Below are 17285 nucleotides of genomic sequence, written 5' to 3'. Positions count from 1 at the left end.
CTTTAAATTCATTTAGTTTTGTGTAGATATGAATTAAGAATGAAAAATAAAGATTTTAAGAGGCATGAGTTACTGAAGTCCCTGTCGTTCCTATTAATTTCAGTAATTTTTCTTACACTTACTTTTTTAACATTATTTATCTTTTACATTTCCCCCCCTTTTTTATCAAACTAAAACATATTATTATTTAAACCCTTTAACAAGTAGGTAAGTAATCACATTAAATTTTGTATTCCGATGACTGCCCGGTGATGATACATTTTCCTATCTACCAAAGACAGATTCAAGTAGTAATCAACATTCGAGTAAGCGTTAAGTAGGAAATAAATAAAGATCCCGATAACGTTAGCCGTTGGCAGATAATGTAGGTGCTAAGAAGTGCTCGTTTACGAAAACTTTATCCATAAATTTAGATAACTATCACATGAAAAATCATAATCGGTATTTTTTAAAATTATTCTAAAATTCCTATTCATGTCCTTTAGTTAAGAAAAAATACTCTATTTTTTATTTCGCGAATTTCATAAATTGATGTTAATTTTAGTTTTAAAGGATGAATAAAAAAAATTAGGTAAACAGACTAGACAAAAGAGTTTCTAATTTGATCTTCCCAAAAAAGCCTTTCAACTTTGAATTTAAGAAACTTTGAGAAAAAGTTTAAGTATCTTCCATTTTTTTTGTAACAAACTAAAATAACTAAGCATTAAAATAAACTTAGCACCCACCAAGAAGCATGACGAACTCGCTGCACAACATTCCAACTAGATCCTCCATAGTCAAAACTTCACAGACAAACAATTTAAAAAATCGAATCATTCAACCACAAATTCACAATGATGAACCAATCATTAAGGCGAGTCCACACTCACACGAACTATACTCCACGGAATGCTCATTTACGGTTTATTTTATAATTGGAATTTGGAACGCTACGTGCGCGCTCCGTGCGGCGCGGAAAAGAACTAACTGAACCGAGGATATCCTACAGGACGTGCCCCGTTTACTTTATGAGGATCGATATTTACATAGTGCTTTTAATATTCTAGTGTCAAGTTGTTTACTAACTACTAATTATTGGATGTACCTTGTATCCGGTTTGGTTTGTCGGTGTAATTTTAATTAGTTAAGTATTTTTAATATGGAGAGTTTTATTTTACTACACTGGATAAAAATATAAAAAATAAAATTCTGATAAAGTCTACTTAAATATTAGTATTTATCGTACGATATTTTATTTTACTGTAACAATCATTTTTTTATCGGATACAAAAGTTGTCAAAAATAACACTATTCAACCACCATCCCTTTGTTTAGTTGATCCCAGTGTCAAATATGTCAAGCATCAATGTCCTGGTCTATATTTAAGCGATTTATAAATACACGCTTGAATCAAGCGACTTCGCCGTCAAAGAAATCCGAAGTTAGACGGTGAACGAGTCAACTTGCATACCAATAACTTCCAACAGAGAATTGTAATCCGCGCTCCATGAATTTCTAATTTCAAATTATATTATTCCACATAGGTATATCGCAAGGAATAGTGTGTATCGCCTTTACGATTTACAAAAGAGGTTGTATATCTACGCATGCAGATAGGGTTGTAAATCAGAAATGTTTCGGTCCATAGATCAGAGAGTATCGAAATTGAGCGGGATCGCAATTTTCTGAAATACCTTCGTACGAGTACATAGGTACTTACTTGGGCATGTGTTTTTATACGTGTATACAATTTACATTTATTGCTAAGAAACAGAGCGTCGTAAAATGTTCAAAGCATCCATTACATTAACATAACATTGCGCCTGTTTTCAAAAATGGGCTCCTGGCTAGGTACATGAGTTTCTGATAGAACGCTATCGAACACAAACGTCATACATAGCAAGACTTGAATACGACTATCGAAAAGTAGGAAAACTAATTCATGAATTTAGAGATAGAGGGATCTTAGAAGTAATATAAACAGAGGAGAAAGTAGGCATTATTGGTGACGTTAGATGTAGGTATCATTACGATGGGTATAAGTAATTGAGCTCCGTCAATCAAGCTAATTGGCAGACGTTCAAACAATGAACGAAATTGGTTAGGTTTCGTGAACCGTGGGCAATTGAGTTCAAATGTTATAGATGGGAAGTAAATTGAGGGACCTACGCGAATGTTGTCTTTAAAAATAAGACATAATTTTCAATTTAGCAAGAGATTTTATCACTCCTTATTTACAAGTTAAATAAGTTGCGAAAGAAATGTTTGTTTTTAATCTTTCAGACATAGTGACGGTAATATCAAAAACTTTGCTGTGCTAAGAAGGCTGGAGTTAGTCAAAGAGAAGTTGCCGTTATTTTAAATGAAAATATACTGTGGAAAAGACTGCTGCAAATACAGACATATCTACTTATTCTTAAATTTTACGACGAGTTTTGAAAAGGCCCTACTAATCATCCCAAATTTTCCTTTGATTTTACACAAACATGCCCCAATTACGTAACGTAATAAGCGTATCAGCATTAACAAGGCGTTATCATCTCATCACAGTTAATGACGTCATAAATTATAACGTACAAGCTGTTTGCATGTACCTACCGATGCTCCCCACAACGTTTTACGTAAATACCTTATTATAAATGTCAAGTAAACAACATTTAACTTAAAAGGACTATTTTAGAACGCGAGGACATGATTCATTGCACATGGCTTTGCTTAATTGGAATCAAATTTCATGTATGCTGGGGAGCTTATTATTACGGAGACTGCTAAATCACTGGCTGTCCATGTTGCAGACGGAACATAACACTATACATCCAGCTTTGACATAGTATAGATAGTTCAACTCAGATTTGCGCGCGGCCCTATGTGTGCGTGCGAAAGTTGTATATTTACAAGCCGACGCGTCGGCTTGTAAATATACAACTTTCATTCGTGTGACAGTGACGTCGTCCGAGCATGACGTGTTCTTATCGCTTTTTGTTATGGGTACAGTCGTTTACGAAAATACTAGTTATTCACGACTCAAAGCTTCTTATTATTAAATATAGTTTTTCATTATTTTCTCATACGTCTTTTCAAATTGACATTGACAGTGTCTAAGAAATAAATAAGGTGAAATATCTAAGATGAATTAAATACTCCTTACATATTTTCTAGCTCGGGGTACGCGGACAATAAATAAAAGTGTGGACTAACAATGTAAAAAGAGGTATAATTTAGTATAATAATGTAAACAAAATGTGTGGGGAATTAAAATAAATTAAATTGCTTCGCATAATGTCGACCAAAATAAGACGGAAATAATGAAACTCATAAATGAACGTTTAAGTCAAATTGATGAAGGAATGTGGGGTAATACTTGTCGACATGTACAAATGAAAAAAGAAGAATACTATAGACATTTTGACATGGAGTCAGAATTTATAATTCATCTTGGAGAGTAGCGAATCCGAAAATTCATCATTTGATTTTTCAAGTAGCGATTCATAATCATTATAAATAAATAAACATTAAATTACGTAATAACTGTTTTTCTTTAAAAACCACACACTCCCATATAACCCCTAAATAACTGTATTGTACCCGACTGTACCTCTTGTCACGCACACAAAGTCACTGTATATGTACAAGGGTTACCCACACATAAGGCCGCGCGCACGACTGAGTTGAACTTACTATACAACGAAAATGAAAATGGCGTCGCTCAACCGTACTTTAAAGAGTTTTATATCAAAGACACAGCGATCTTATAGCCAGCCATAAAGACAAAACTTAATAAACTAAACGTTCCAAAAGCATAAATCAAAGAAGATTAAAAAAGGAAGACAAGAAAGGCCACAACAAAAGTTCCAGCGTTTTTATTGCGCTGCGTCGCGCCAGAATATATCCCGGATATAAAACTAGACTAGTATAGGAAAGTACGGATGATATAGAAGCTAGACTATATAGGAACAACATGACGAATCTTGGATGTGGTCCAGAAACTCGAGGACAAGACTTCAAGGCTGAACTCGCCTTGAAAACACCAATAGAAATCGTGCCAAACACGGAATTGGGAGGTGCTTTGTTGTTCGATTTATAACATCATATGTTACATGGTTCCTTTATGTCTAATCGATAGTTTCGAAGAACCATCATTACTCTGCAGGTATTATCTATCTTCAGATAGAATATAAACAAGACTGCTCTTTAAGAAGTCTACGGTAGATTTATCAAAACTGTCTAAACTCCTAAAGCATGAATTTGCAATTCGCTCTAACGACTCCTGAACTAAAGTACTTCACCAGCAGCAATATTCCCAATTTTATACCTGCCAAGTACTACAGAATTTCACAACAATGCCGTACAAAAATCTATTTAGGTACGAAAGATTTTTATCCATGCAACACAAATCGAAACTGTTCCGGCACAAAGTTGTGAGATTAAAGGAAACCTCGATGTAAGGTATATTTCAGACATCAGCCAATATCAATTGCTCTTTGGAAAGTTTCCAGAATGGGTAATCTGGAGCACGTCGTCATTGCGACAGTTTCCTCCGATGCATCAGGATGCAGTGTGCTTTGTGTGTTGCAGTTCTTTTGAATTTTACATTTTTATTTCTGTATATGTATGTTCTGCGGTTGCATGGTGTGGTTTCATGATTGGCGTGTTTGCTATCACGATTAAGACTTTGTAAGCGCTTATGAAATATTTAGAGTCTTATATGGGCAGGGGTTTTGATTAATTAGTGGTTCAAAATAAAGTATGTATACGGTTATAAATGAAATAAACAATGTAGAAGACTCAAAATTAATGACATTGGAAGTTTGTCAGAAAGCCATAAAAAAACTTGTCGCAATAACCATAAAATGTTAATTACTACTCAATAATGAACTATCAAATCCATTAATGGCATATTTTAACCACTAAACATTAATAAACCAGTAATTAGTGACGCACGAATGGATTGTGAATCGATAGCCAAAGGGCGGTAGGATTAGTACGAATGAGCAGGCAGTGGGCATGACCAGTTGAATGCAAAAAGGATGAAAGGGAGATTATGCAACAACAACATACAAAGGACGAAAGCTTTGACCAACTGCAGGATGATATTAGCAAAAAAATACAAAAATGAAAGCCATACCCGTTAGTAGAAGGATAAAGGCAAAATGCTAAGCGCAATCTCATTGGTAGTAGAATTAAGACCCATGTGCTAGGTGGCGATCCTATTACCATTTCAATTTGCAGCCAATGCAATTGCAGACGTGATTAGCATTTCTTCAATTTCTATACTTTTATTTAAGTATGTTCAATGAGAACAAATTAAAAGTTCGTTATAGAAAGATGTCCTAAAATATTTTTCACTAAAGTAGACACAAGAGCGAAGCTACGACGTTAAATCGATCAATACTTGTTAGCCAAATTAGATCTGAAAATAGACACACAAATCATTGATTAACACATTCAAATAAATGGAAATAGCACCGATTCTACCACATTTTATCATCTGTTTGGACTTGTACCAAAATTTTGTCGAGGGTGGCTTAAAGTTGTAATGAATGCAGCTTGACCAAAATTTTTAAAGAACTGATCTCCTGACAAGTTGGTATTGGAAACCCTTGTTTCTTTCACTACGAAGAAATTGGTGCCAGTTTTCTATAAAGGTCATGGTGACCCTGGATTATTTCCAAAATCATATTTGGCATTCGTTTTTGTCCACGACCCACATAGTATAGCATTTCATTATAATATTTGGGGCAAAAATATCGATTAGTGAGTCAAAGTCAACCCTAAAAGTAGGGTAGATGTTGCACCCTCTGTGTTACTGTGCTGACGCATGTGAAGGGACCTTATAAACTATAAACATTTATTTGCTAACTTATTTCGAACTCTATTGCATCGAGATAAGATTTTTGCGAAAGTAGCTGGGTATATGCTGTTTTATTATGGCCATAAGGTGGTCAAATATTTAGCCATTAGCTTGATGAAATAATATGTTCAGCTGATTTTATTAACGTTGAATCCGCTAAGTAATTAATGGCTCAGGAAAATGGTCAGGTTAATGAAATGGGGGACAAGAAATATTTGCGACACATACGGTCAGTTTATAAGAAATGCATTTGGAGGTTTATCCTTTTCCTGAGAAATTACCACAGTCTTATATCGTTTAGCCAAGTTACCCAATAAAAGATACTTCAAGAACGTAATAGACTCTTACCATAGATAACCACGTGCAAAACCAATATCCTCTTAGAAAATTCTAGATTAAAACCAAATAACACCTGCGAGAGTGGTCAAGTTCCACAAAGAGTTCGTTTGCAAAGCTTCAGCAAACAGCCCTGAAGGGACCACCGGAGAAATTTAATTAAAACTATCGCCTGAAGGAGCATTCGCATCGCGCGTGTAGCGTTGTGGCTACAAAACGCTAAGAAACGCCGGAAAATACAACAAAATGAGGGAAATATTTCCTTAGAACCTCTTTGTGAGAAAATTGAAAATTATTTTCACGCTCAAGAAAATAAGCACTTGTGCTTTGTGATTACTGTAAGTGGTTGGAAGTTCCGCACGTGTACTTGTTCCGCTATTGTCTGTTTTGTGCAAATTGTTTTGTCAATTCAATTTGCTGAACAAAGTTTAGAGATTATTAAGTACTTGATATTCAAGTACTTAGTACTCTTCCGCTTCTGCAGCAGATTCCGCTACCTTTAAAGCCTGACCACTGAGACCGGCATCCAATAACCTAGACTGCATCAACTAATTTGCCTCGATAAAGGTGACCACGAAAACACCTTACCAACGAAACAAAATTAAATTAGAAAGAAAAATTTTCCGTCCCCTAAAACGTGACACATAACCTGTTCATTATTTATGGACGAAAATTACACTAGAGGGAAGACCCTCCTTCGCACGCAAAGAACACACAGCATGTGAGGCATACAAAGTGATAAAAATATCGTTTCCTTTCATATTAAAACATGTCCAATCAACACAATCTTGACGTTGAAGTCAAAGGAGCCGTATTAAGACAAACTGCTGTGAGGCGACGCTCGACTGATGCTCAGGGCTGGCAGTCATGATAAATGATTAACAAAGCACCAAGCGTAAGATACGAGGAAATTAAAGGTTTTTTTTGGTTTAGGGTCACCGGCCCCCCAAACTTAAAAAAATAAATAAAAAAATATGTGTATTTTTTGTTTTTTGTTTTCGAAGCAAATTGAATACGATGAGCATACTTCAGACTATCAGAAAATGGAATTCTAAAATCTAGAATTACGGTACGGTAGACCATTCTTATACAACAGCTATAGCAGGCTTTGACCTCAGCTATACAGCTAGAAATCGAAATGCAGCGAAGAATCTAGGTGAAAACATCAAAAATCCATTTCTACAGTATCTTCTACAAAAGAAAGTTCAACAAAAGACGTGTCATCTACTCAGGACAGCCCTGAATTGCACGCATGAGCAGCGTTTGCAAAGACATTACGCGTCCCTTAACCCACGCATCCATGGCGCCAGCTAGACGAACGGCTTTTAATATTAGAAAGAGTTTAATGTGTTATGTTTCGTTTTCCCTTTATGGATCATCTTTGAGATGGAGCACACTTTTATCTGGACTTCAGATCGTGGATGGGGTCTTCCATTTATGGTTTGGCTGGAGGCTGAATGTTTGTATGGTTCGTATGGTTCCGCCTTATCTCTTTATGGAAGAGCTGTTTCGTTTATTTTTTGTAAAGTATCCATTGCAACTTTAGAAAGGGCCAGTGAGTCTATATATACAGTATCTTGGGGGATAATATAATCGAAAAATCACGCTGCTATTGTAATGAATCCCGGATTTTTCCAGCTACGGCTGGGTTTGATATTGGCCTTTTATAGTTTGAAAATCCTGTGAGTTCTATTCAATGGAAGTGTAAAGTCGAGAGCGTTGGCATCGATCGCGCCAGCTTTTGAAATCCGTATTAAAGACTAGCATGCCAGTACTAGTTCAGTGAATTGACAAAGCTGAAGGAACTTATATGAATATAGTTTTTTGAAGATACAAGACGGAATGGAGTTGCAGTATGTACCTCTATAAGTTTTTTTTTTGTAATATTGCTAATAATCTTTAGAATATACACGATGGACAATTCAAGGGATAAGATCCACAAAATTTTACGGAATAATAGTCGGCAACTAGTATCGAGAGTTGCAAATATGAAATAATATACTTTTATTGTTCGTTGTTCAGCAAATAATCGGAGCGTATCGTGAAGAACAATTGACGGTGACCAGACAATTGTTCTCGGAATCATTGAATCAATAGAGTACTTTATTGTAAACATAGGAATTATTTGTTCTAACACTCTCATTTTAGGAAGTATTGGTCCGATTAGAAAAATAATTTCGGTGTTAGATAGCCCATTTATCGAGGAAGGCTTAGAGTTGAAAGATAATATCTTAATCTGTTTTTATTACTACAAAGAATTCTAGCATCAAAAACATCAAAACACTTCCACATCTGACTCCTTCAAGTTTATACATAAAATTTATTTGATTACCGAAACTGGAAGCGCAAGCATACATCCTAAAATTACGAGTCAGAGTCAGGCCATTCAGTACCATCGTAAATAATATCACGCTTGAGGATAACAAATGGTTACTAACGAGGAATAAACATGTTTCTCTCAGGCTAAGTTTAGACTATGATACTGTATTATTCATATACAGCAGGCTACTGTTTATCAACAGAGTTGTGACGTAGGAAGTATGAAAACATCATCTTTCAGCCTCTGTATGTAATACTTTGGTCAATTATAACATGTACCTGTTTTCAAAGCATGTACTACAGAAAGTGAATTACTACCACAAAAAGAGCAAAGTTGAGTTGGACTCGCGCACAAAAATTAAGTTTTTTTAATGGATAGTTTTCATTGTAGGTATTTGTTATTATAGCAACAACAGGAATACCTAGGTACATTATCAGAAAAAGGCTAGGCAGATGATGATCATTTCTAAAAGTTTCAATGGTCTTCATCTCAAAAACATAGTACCTGAAATACGGTCCTTGCAAATAATGTAGCAGGATATTGTCAGTCTAAACAACAAGTAACATTTTATCTAGCGTTCAAATTCTACTGAACAAATATACACTAGGGGATAGCTAGTAAACTTGAGTGCCAGGGGATAAAACACGTTCGACCAACTTTACAATCACGTCGCTTTAGTTTCTAGAGTTTGTAAGTACATCAAGTACACAGTACTTGATGTACTTGAAGTACACAGTACTTGATGTACTATGTAGCTATGCGGTAGTGGCTGTAAGTACTTTAGAGGTTTTACTTTAAAGTGGCAGAGAAGATACTGGCCGAACAATGATCAGAAGTGTAAGAGAAGTAAGTAGGCAGCTTCTCATTATGAATTATGAAAATGCCTTGATTGTCAAATCGTCAGCCGATGTTCAAATTTTAAGGTGTGCAATGTATGCTTCAATCGCGATACGGTTCCTATAATAAGTTGGTACTAATGAATGTATTTTCTTAGAAATATAGTGCTATAAGCGCGGTAAGTTAGCAATTCATTATTTAAACATTTTCTTTCTTATTTTCGGGCCGTACACACTAGACTTCACTAGAGACTAATCTATCAACCACATTTCATATCAAAAGAGATGAAAAGCGAAGCAGAACGTGATTCTTGCTCAGTGACCAATGCAAGTCAAGGATCCTTCACATTTGAGGACAAAATTTTGCTGAAGGGCAAACATGTTACGTTCAACTTCAGAGACACGTCCACTCCCTCAACTGCTTGTTACAGCTTACTAAGTTACTTTTCCTAATAACTTGAAGGACAAAGAGTTTCTGTACTGTATACAGTACATTTTTAGACGTACTTCAGGACGTGAAAATTTCATATCTCGTCTGGCCAAGCTATTTTCAGAAACGATGCATTGTATGCACGGTGGTATGCTTGTATGAAAGATTCAAAATTTATAAGCTTATTTTTCCAGTGAAGGAAGATGTTTGCTGAGAAATATTATCCAACTTGTAATGGTACATATAATTTATAGCACTTTGGAGATGGATGCTATAAATCATTTGCCCAAATCTGTCAACGAGATCGTTATACATAGACTGGTGTAATCTTAATCAGCAAACGACACGAAGTGAAATCAGTACCTACAAGTACAACTGAAATCCAAATTATTTATGAACGTGAAGACACAACCTTCTATCAGAACATAAATTACTTTATGGTTTCGTATTGTTAATGTGTTGTCTATGTTTTTTGGCTCCAGTATCGAATTAAAATCGTAAACTATCTATTCAACCAATTATTTAACTATTTTAGTAGCTGACACTAGTTCAACAATTAGTGACAATTGTAAACTTTAATTGACAACTAAATACGACACTAACTACCAGGACAACAGGTATTAAAATGAGTGTAAAAAGTAAAACAAAATGGCCGCTGGCAGTTAGCCAACACTCCGGTTTGTACCGCCCAGTTGTTAAAACTTACTTACAGGTTCAAATGGACATGTAGGTACTTCACTGAAATAGGCATAGTACGTATTTTTAAATAATGACATACCGATTATCATTTTATTTGCTATGTATTTTTTGCACCACTTTTTTATCAGAAAAAACACGAAGGAAGTGGTAAAGGGTTGAGTGCGTTTTGAGGGCTGACTTTTGTTTTTAACGTTCGAAAGGTGCTAAGTGCTAATTTATCAGCCAGCAAGATGGAACTACTGACTTATCGACATTTTAATTCACGACTTTTGTTTATTATTTCCTTAATTTTGATATTTTTGAAATTAACTTTCATAAGTCTGCTTTGAAGAGTCAGTTGTCAGACAGGTCATCATACGTGAGCTAATTAGTCATACAAATAGATACATATGTGTATAGTAATAGTTATGCTTACAAACGTAGGTATAAATGTGTTAATTCTCTATATGCAGTTGGCGCCAAGTTTTAAGCGGTGTTACGCAAAGCAAGTTGGTGGATGTGATCGTTTTGCCTAGTATTAGTCACTATACGCTTGCTTTTTTGTTTTTACGAGAGTTGCTCTTAACTTAGCGGGTCTATTTATTTTGAGTAAACAATGGTTTTTCATTGTGTCTGCAACCTATTGCAATGATAGATCTGACAGTTTTGAATGCATATAAGTATTTACTCAGCATTTTTAACTCACCTATTTAGGTTAAGAGGTAAATAAATAAGTAAGAGAAAGTAAGACAGAATTTCGAAACTTAGGTTAGGACTTTTTTGACCCTTGAATATACTATAAATGTTGCATTAAAATCTAACATTATACCTAGAAACTAGAGCTTAGGCAATATAATTAATTCATACTATGCTTTCTACAGGTCTTCATTAATAACCCATCACCACCTAAATCTACGAAACACATTCAGAATTACAGACACAACAATATAAAAAAAAACAAAACCATCAGTGTGTACTAGGACTAGTGTTAAAACGAACAAAAACGCAAGTGGCGACCGGAGCCACGGTCTGGCGCGAGTCCAAATACAGTCATAGTTCACAGCCAGATACCGGCTGATGTATATGTAGGTATGTGTTTATTTTGATGCATGGTGAATTAAGCTTTGTATATGCAAATTCTTGGTTTTGTAGTATTGGTGTGGAAATCGTCATTTTTATCATTTTTAATGTCCCACTGCAAGGAACAGTCTGTATTTTTCTTATATAGAGGTAGAGAAAGAATGAGCGTACAGGTTTGCTTAAGGCGGATGAGCTATTAAAGACAGCTTTGCTTATTTATTGGTGTACAGTAACAGCTCAAATACATAGTCTTAATACATACATTATTAAATTTGTATTGCCTACTTTTAATTACTTTTTCTTCATGCAACGTCAAGAGAGCTGTATAAAAACAAACCATCTGCTCACTAGTCACTGGCTAGAACTATAATTTGTTGTTCAGTGTGTAGTACAGTAATTTTGATGCTGCATTTTCGATAACAACTTCGCAAGCAGAGCATATTTTTCTGAGTAACTGCCTAGTTCTAGAGCATCCAATAATAGTCATATTAACGTAGACAAGTTTTAAGGAAATGTTACACACTTATCATTAAAATCAAGTCCTACCTGGATTTTGAAGGAAATCGCCACATTGACACTGCTGTACAGCATTTTGAGGACACAATATATCAACTGCAAACTAATTACTACTTCATTGTGACTGTATAAAACCTTCTTCATTAAAATATCCGAAACAATGGTCCACATTGAATCAAATATCTAGCACGAATGTCACGAAAATACAACTGAGCAATTGAGCAACAAGACCGGCATAGACAATAGGATTATGTTTGTAAATAACATCAAATTATTTAATAAATAACTGTTGTACGTCTTTTGTTGATATTAGGCTCATTTATAGGGGATTACACAATGGTTTTGATTCGGCTGTCTCTTATTTGTCGTGACGTTTCCTTGTCTGGTTTTCGATTTTCAAAAGTGCTTTTTAATGGTAACTAATTCGGAGAAAGACAAACGGGAGTTTTCAAGAAACTGAAATGAGGTAAAGTGTTTTGTTTCATAATAATGTTACACTTTTTACAAAGGCATCATAACATTATATGTCAAATAATACCTACATTTAAAACTACTATTTTGTAAAGAAACCTTACTTCCACAATTCTTCCGCACTGTAAACAGCACTTCACCGAAATCGCGGGAAATTCCCATGACTCCATGACACTTCATTTTTAAAAAAACATGAACGAGTAAAAAGTTTTTGACACTTGAAAAATTGCACTCAGTTTATTTAGAAACTATATTCGGCACTTAAACTTTCTTTATGTGTAGTTAAACAATTATAATCACTGATTTTAATAAATACAAATCATTATCAGCAATCACATCTTTCAGGAAATGCTCTTGGTTAAGAAATGATCTCATAAAATCATGAAAAAACTAAACAATCCCCTTGGTATTTTTTCATAACTTAAATATTTGTACATAAGTACAATGGTAATTTATAATTTTCTCATTATTATCTTCGAATGTTATGGGAAATTGCTCATTAAATAATAAATAGTTAGTAAATAAGTGTTCCTATAATGGTGTTACTAATATTTGCGAATAAAATTACCAATTTGATATACGACTTTTTCAATTACGTTTTAAATAATGATCATTGTGCTATACGTACATATTAGATGAGTGATGGCAGTTGAAGACAAAGCATGAAAGAATTAGAATTTGTATGGGACTTAAGAGGACGAATTGGAATTTTTGGCGCCAAGGATGTCAATTTTTCTCAGTAAATACAAAACGGATCAAAATACAACTTGGTTACCTGAAAGTTCATGATATAAACCTTATTTTGTTAGTTGTAGAAACATGATTAGGTAACTTTTATAACAGAGAAAAATATATCAAACATACCTCTTTTTAAAAAGAGATTCACATATTATGGGCAAACGGGACCGATTAAAGCCTCTTAACTTTTTTAGTAGTTGAGTATATACATACTCTTTAAAATTGTAGTAGGATTTTTTATCAAATTATCATTTCTAAATAATACAATTACAAAACCATTTTGTCGCTTACGACTTTTAGTTATAAGCTAGCGCGCGTATTGTTATCCTCGCCCCGCTCAGACGCTCCGACCCCTTTTGGCGCCTTAGATGCGCGTGCCGGTTATGGAATTATTGTTGACCACTTCCTCGCCTTAAGCTCGAGGTTTCCATCGCATTCCACAGGAACTACACGATAAAAAACCCCACTTTCGAAACTGAATGTGCTATCTAACACTGATGCGTTTATTTAATAGTATCATTAGTTCTTAGAAAGCGCGTACAAACATGCTCCACAATTCTTATACAAATACCAAAGTCCCAAAAAAACCACTACGTAAAAACAATTTATACTCGTACCTTATAAATCAGTTACTTACAAACTTAGGTACAACCAAGTTTATCGTAGAGCAATCTAAAACAATACAACATTTGGACAGGACAACTAGTGTTGTCTATTACGTCGGTATCGACACGACAGACGGACAGACGGTCGACGCATAATAAATACATACAAACTATAAAGGAAACTACGACCGACTTCCCGTGACAATTTTGGACGTGATTTCCTGACGTTACGTAATGTGGAATTTGTTTGGCTTAGTTTTTAGTTGAAGATTTTATTACATGTCGTGTGCTACATGCTTAAATCTTTTATTATGTTCATACTGCCATAGAGTTTTGGGAGCTTTTCTGAATATGGGAACTCCTTTACTCTAGTGGAAAATATATTAATGTTGTATGTATTCCTTTGTATTTCAGTTTCGTAAATGTTAATCCTCAAAGTTATATAAATAACTCCTCCGCTTTCGGACAAGTTTTGACATATTACCAATAGAGCTAAAATTGATTAAAAGTATAGTCGATAAGAGAAGTGAATAAAGTGTAGTCGACAGTCACAACATCGATACATTTCCTGAACTTTCAATCGACAATCTCCCAACACTAGTCATAATCATGAACAACAATATCGTATATCCTATCAGTCAGGTGTTCATTTCATCCTGGCGAGGTTTCATCACAACTTCACGTTACCCTGGATTTACCCTCGTCAACGAAGCCGGGTAATTGACGGTACACCCGGGTTTCATACTGAAACGTGATACGAGCGTACAAAAATATTAAGTACTTATATTTACTATACTATACTATAGGTACGTGTAAGTATATTAAGTTTCATAGGTATGTTTTGGGATAACTGATTAATCATGTTGGGACATTTATTTTGCCTTTGGAGAGAGGGCATGAATGGGTCTCAAACATACAAGACCTTTTTGTAAGGATTCACTGATGACTGACTAAAAATAAGGGAAGTTGTACTTAGAAAAGGGCCTAAGAATATAAGGATATAAAAGATATTTCTCACTAAAGCCGATAATATTATTCAATTGCCATACCATAACATCTGGAAAGATGTTCGGAAGAACAAAGGAGGCTGACATTATTATTCCATTTTCAAATCTGAGCGGAAAATATTCTCAGCCAGCACTTGGATATCGGTTTAGAACCTCTTTTAATGCAGAAACTATTTTCAGTAAAAGAGAAAATAATAAAATATGTATTACAGAAACATCTGTGGCCAACGGCGGGTGTGTTTGGGAATCTATGTAAATGCGCAATGCGTCATACCATGCAGACTCATGAATTATGGAGATATCCACCTTAGGGCTGCAGATCCTCGACACAATAGGAATTTTCATATAAATATTTTACGTCTGTATCGAAATTGTTGCGATAAATCGAAGCGAGCGCATAGTTGGAGACGTTTATATGCCAAGAAGTGAATCTTCAAAAAGCTTATAGTATTTTTTTTTCTAAGTTTGCGTATGAAGATCATACATTCAGGATTTTTTCTGATTTTATTAACAAGTGACAAAGAATTTGAATTGCCAAGCTATATTTTCTTGGCAATTTACCTTTATGAGTGATGTCTGAAAAATAATCAGAAAACCACTCGCTAAAACAGTGAAACACACAAGTTCTGTGAAACAACTTTTTTGTAGTTTTCCGCCATAGTTTTCTAAATAATTTAATAAAAATACATACATAAGCAAATGAAGTACAGAGCTTTGGTCTGAAGATTAGATACCGATAAGCACTGAGACGGATTTCGACAACCCTATCGTTTAGAAGTTTCTGTTCAAGACACAGTTTCTTACATCTTTGACATGCTTATGATGTGTTTAATGCTAAATATAATGTACATAATATTATAGTGACCTCTTTTCAATATTATAATATCTACCTCAAAAGTTTGTATGGACCGGAGGACCAAAAAGAAACTTTGCAAGTTTAATGATAAATTAGTAACATCCAATACTTTGGATTTAGTAAAAGTAAGTAAAAATATAGAATTCAGTAAGGTTGGTGTGGAGTGCTTAGTTTCTTTCAATTGTAACAGAGCTATAAACCATACTCAATAGACTTAAGACTCATACCTCACAGGAATTTAATGAGACTCCCATTAGAGTCTCACATAAATTATCACAAAAGTTAGATAATAAACTATAGATTAATCCTTTTGGGTGCAATTTGGAATGCATAATGCATTATAGCAGCTTCGAGCAAGGTCGTAGATAATAGCCAAAGTCTTTGAATAATGTCTCTCTCGATAATGCTTGTAGGACCTGAACAGTTTGGGAACGTTTTAAGTTACTCGAGTAATATTGATCCCACCCAAAACAAAAATGTGAAAGACTGCCAAGTTCGATAATATGGGAATGCTTCGCCTATAAAAGAAGTGAGATCAGAATAAGTACCAAGTTCCATACACATACCTCAGTTAAAAATAGTTACTTTTTAATGATGTTACTTGGCAAGTTTTCATACACCTTGTTATAAACTTACTAAACGCAATGAATCAAGTATTTAATTTTCTATTAAAACTTGCCAAGTAATCATCATTAAAAAGTAACTATTTTTAACTGAGGTATGTGTATGGAACTTGGTACTTATTCAGATCTCACTTCTTTTATAGGCGAAGCATTCCCATATTATCGAACTTGGCAGTCTTTCACATTTTTGTTTTGGGTGGGATTTCATTTATTTTTGTAAGGTTGTTTATTTTATTTTTTTCTTATGATGAAGTTAGTTAAAGAAATGTCTCATTTATACTATCTTTTAGATTTTTTAATATGCACTATGTTTGTTACAAAGAAATGAACTAGATTAACTATGACTAGATTTACCAACTGACTGACATGACATGTTATCATATATTATGTTCGTGGATCAAAGTTACACATTCGTTATTTTCGAAAGTGATTCACACTTGGCCGTTTTCAGATTTTTACTTTACTTTGACTAAATACAAACCTTTGTACCATTCGAAGATATATTATATAAATATAGATAAATTTAGTTCGTTTTAGTTCCTTAGGGGTATAAATTTACACCAGGTATAAAACACCTTCATTATTTTGAAACCGACTCACACTTGGCCATTTTCAGATTTTTCCCTTTACCTTGACATAAAGACCTACCTCCATGCCAAATTTCAAGTCAATACGACCATTGGAAGTGGTCTAGGTTTTTGATGAGTGAGTCAGTGAATCAGTGAATCAGTGAATCAGTGAATCAGTGAATCAGTGAATCAGTGAATCAGTGTATAGTAAAAATAGCGATTTTCTGACGTCAATATCTCAAGACCTACAATAGGTATATTAATGAAATTTTGTATTTTAGATAAGTGAGGGGGTCTCAACAGATACTAGAAATTTGATATGCGTAAATAAAATAGATTTTGAGTTACAGGGGGGTCGAATTTGGCCCGAAATGGTTCGTGTAATATAAC

General features: G+C 34.5%; 1 protein-coding gene across 17 annotated transcripts in view; it reads right to left on the bottom strand.

Moving 5' to 3' along the window:
• LOC110372116 (uncharacterized protein) overlaps positions 1-17285 on the bottom strand; it is a 347254-nt gene that overhangs the window by 35207 nt on the left and 294762 nt on the right. For 2 of the 17 annotated variants that reach the window (XM_064038482.1, XM_064038484.1), the window contains exon 1: positions 726-958. The exons of the other annotated variants lie outside the window; for them this stretch is intronic. The gene's annotated coding sequence lies outside the window, so the exon portion shown is untranslated. Of the gene's footprint in view, positions 1-725; positions 959-17285 lie in introns of those variants that run through there. 17 annotated transcript variants of the gene reach the window in all.

This window comes from Helicoverpa armigera, chromosome 16 (genome assembly GCF_030705265.1).
Source record: "Helicoverpa armigera isolate CAAS_96S chromosome 16, ASM3070526v1, whole genome shotgun sequence".
Classification (NCBI taxonomy): domain Eukaryota; kingdom Metazoa; phylum Arthropoda; class Insecta; order Lepidoptera; family Noctuidae; genus Helicoverpa; species Helicoverpa armigera.
Note: the sequence above shows the minus strand (reverse complement) of the source record. Positions and strands in the feature narration are given on the sequence as shown.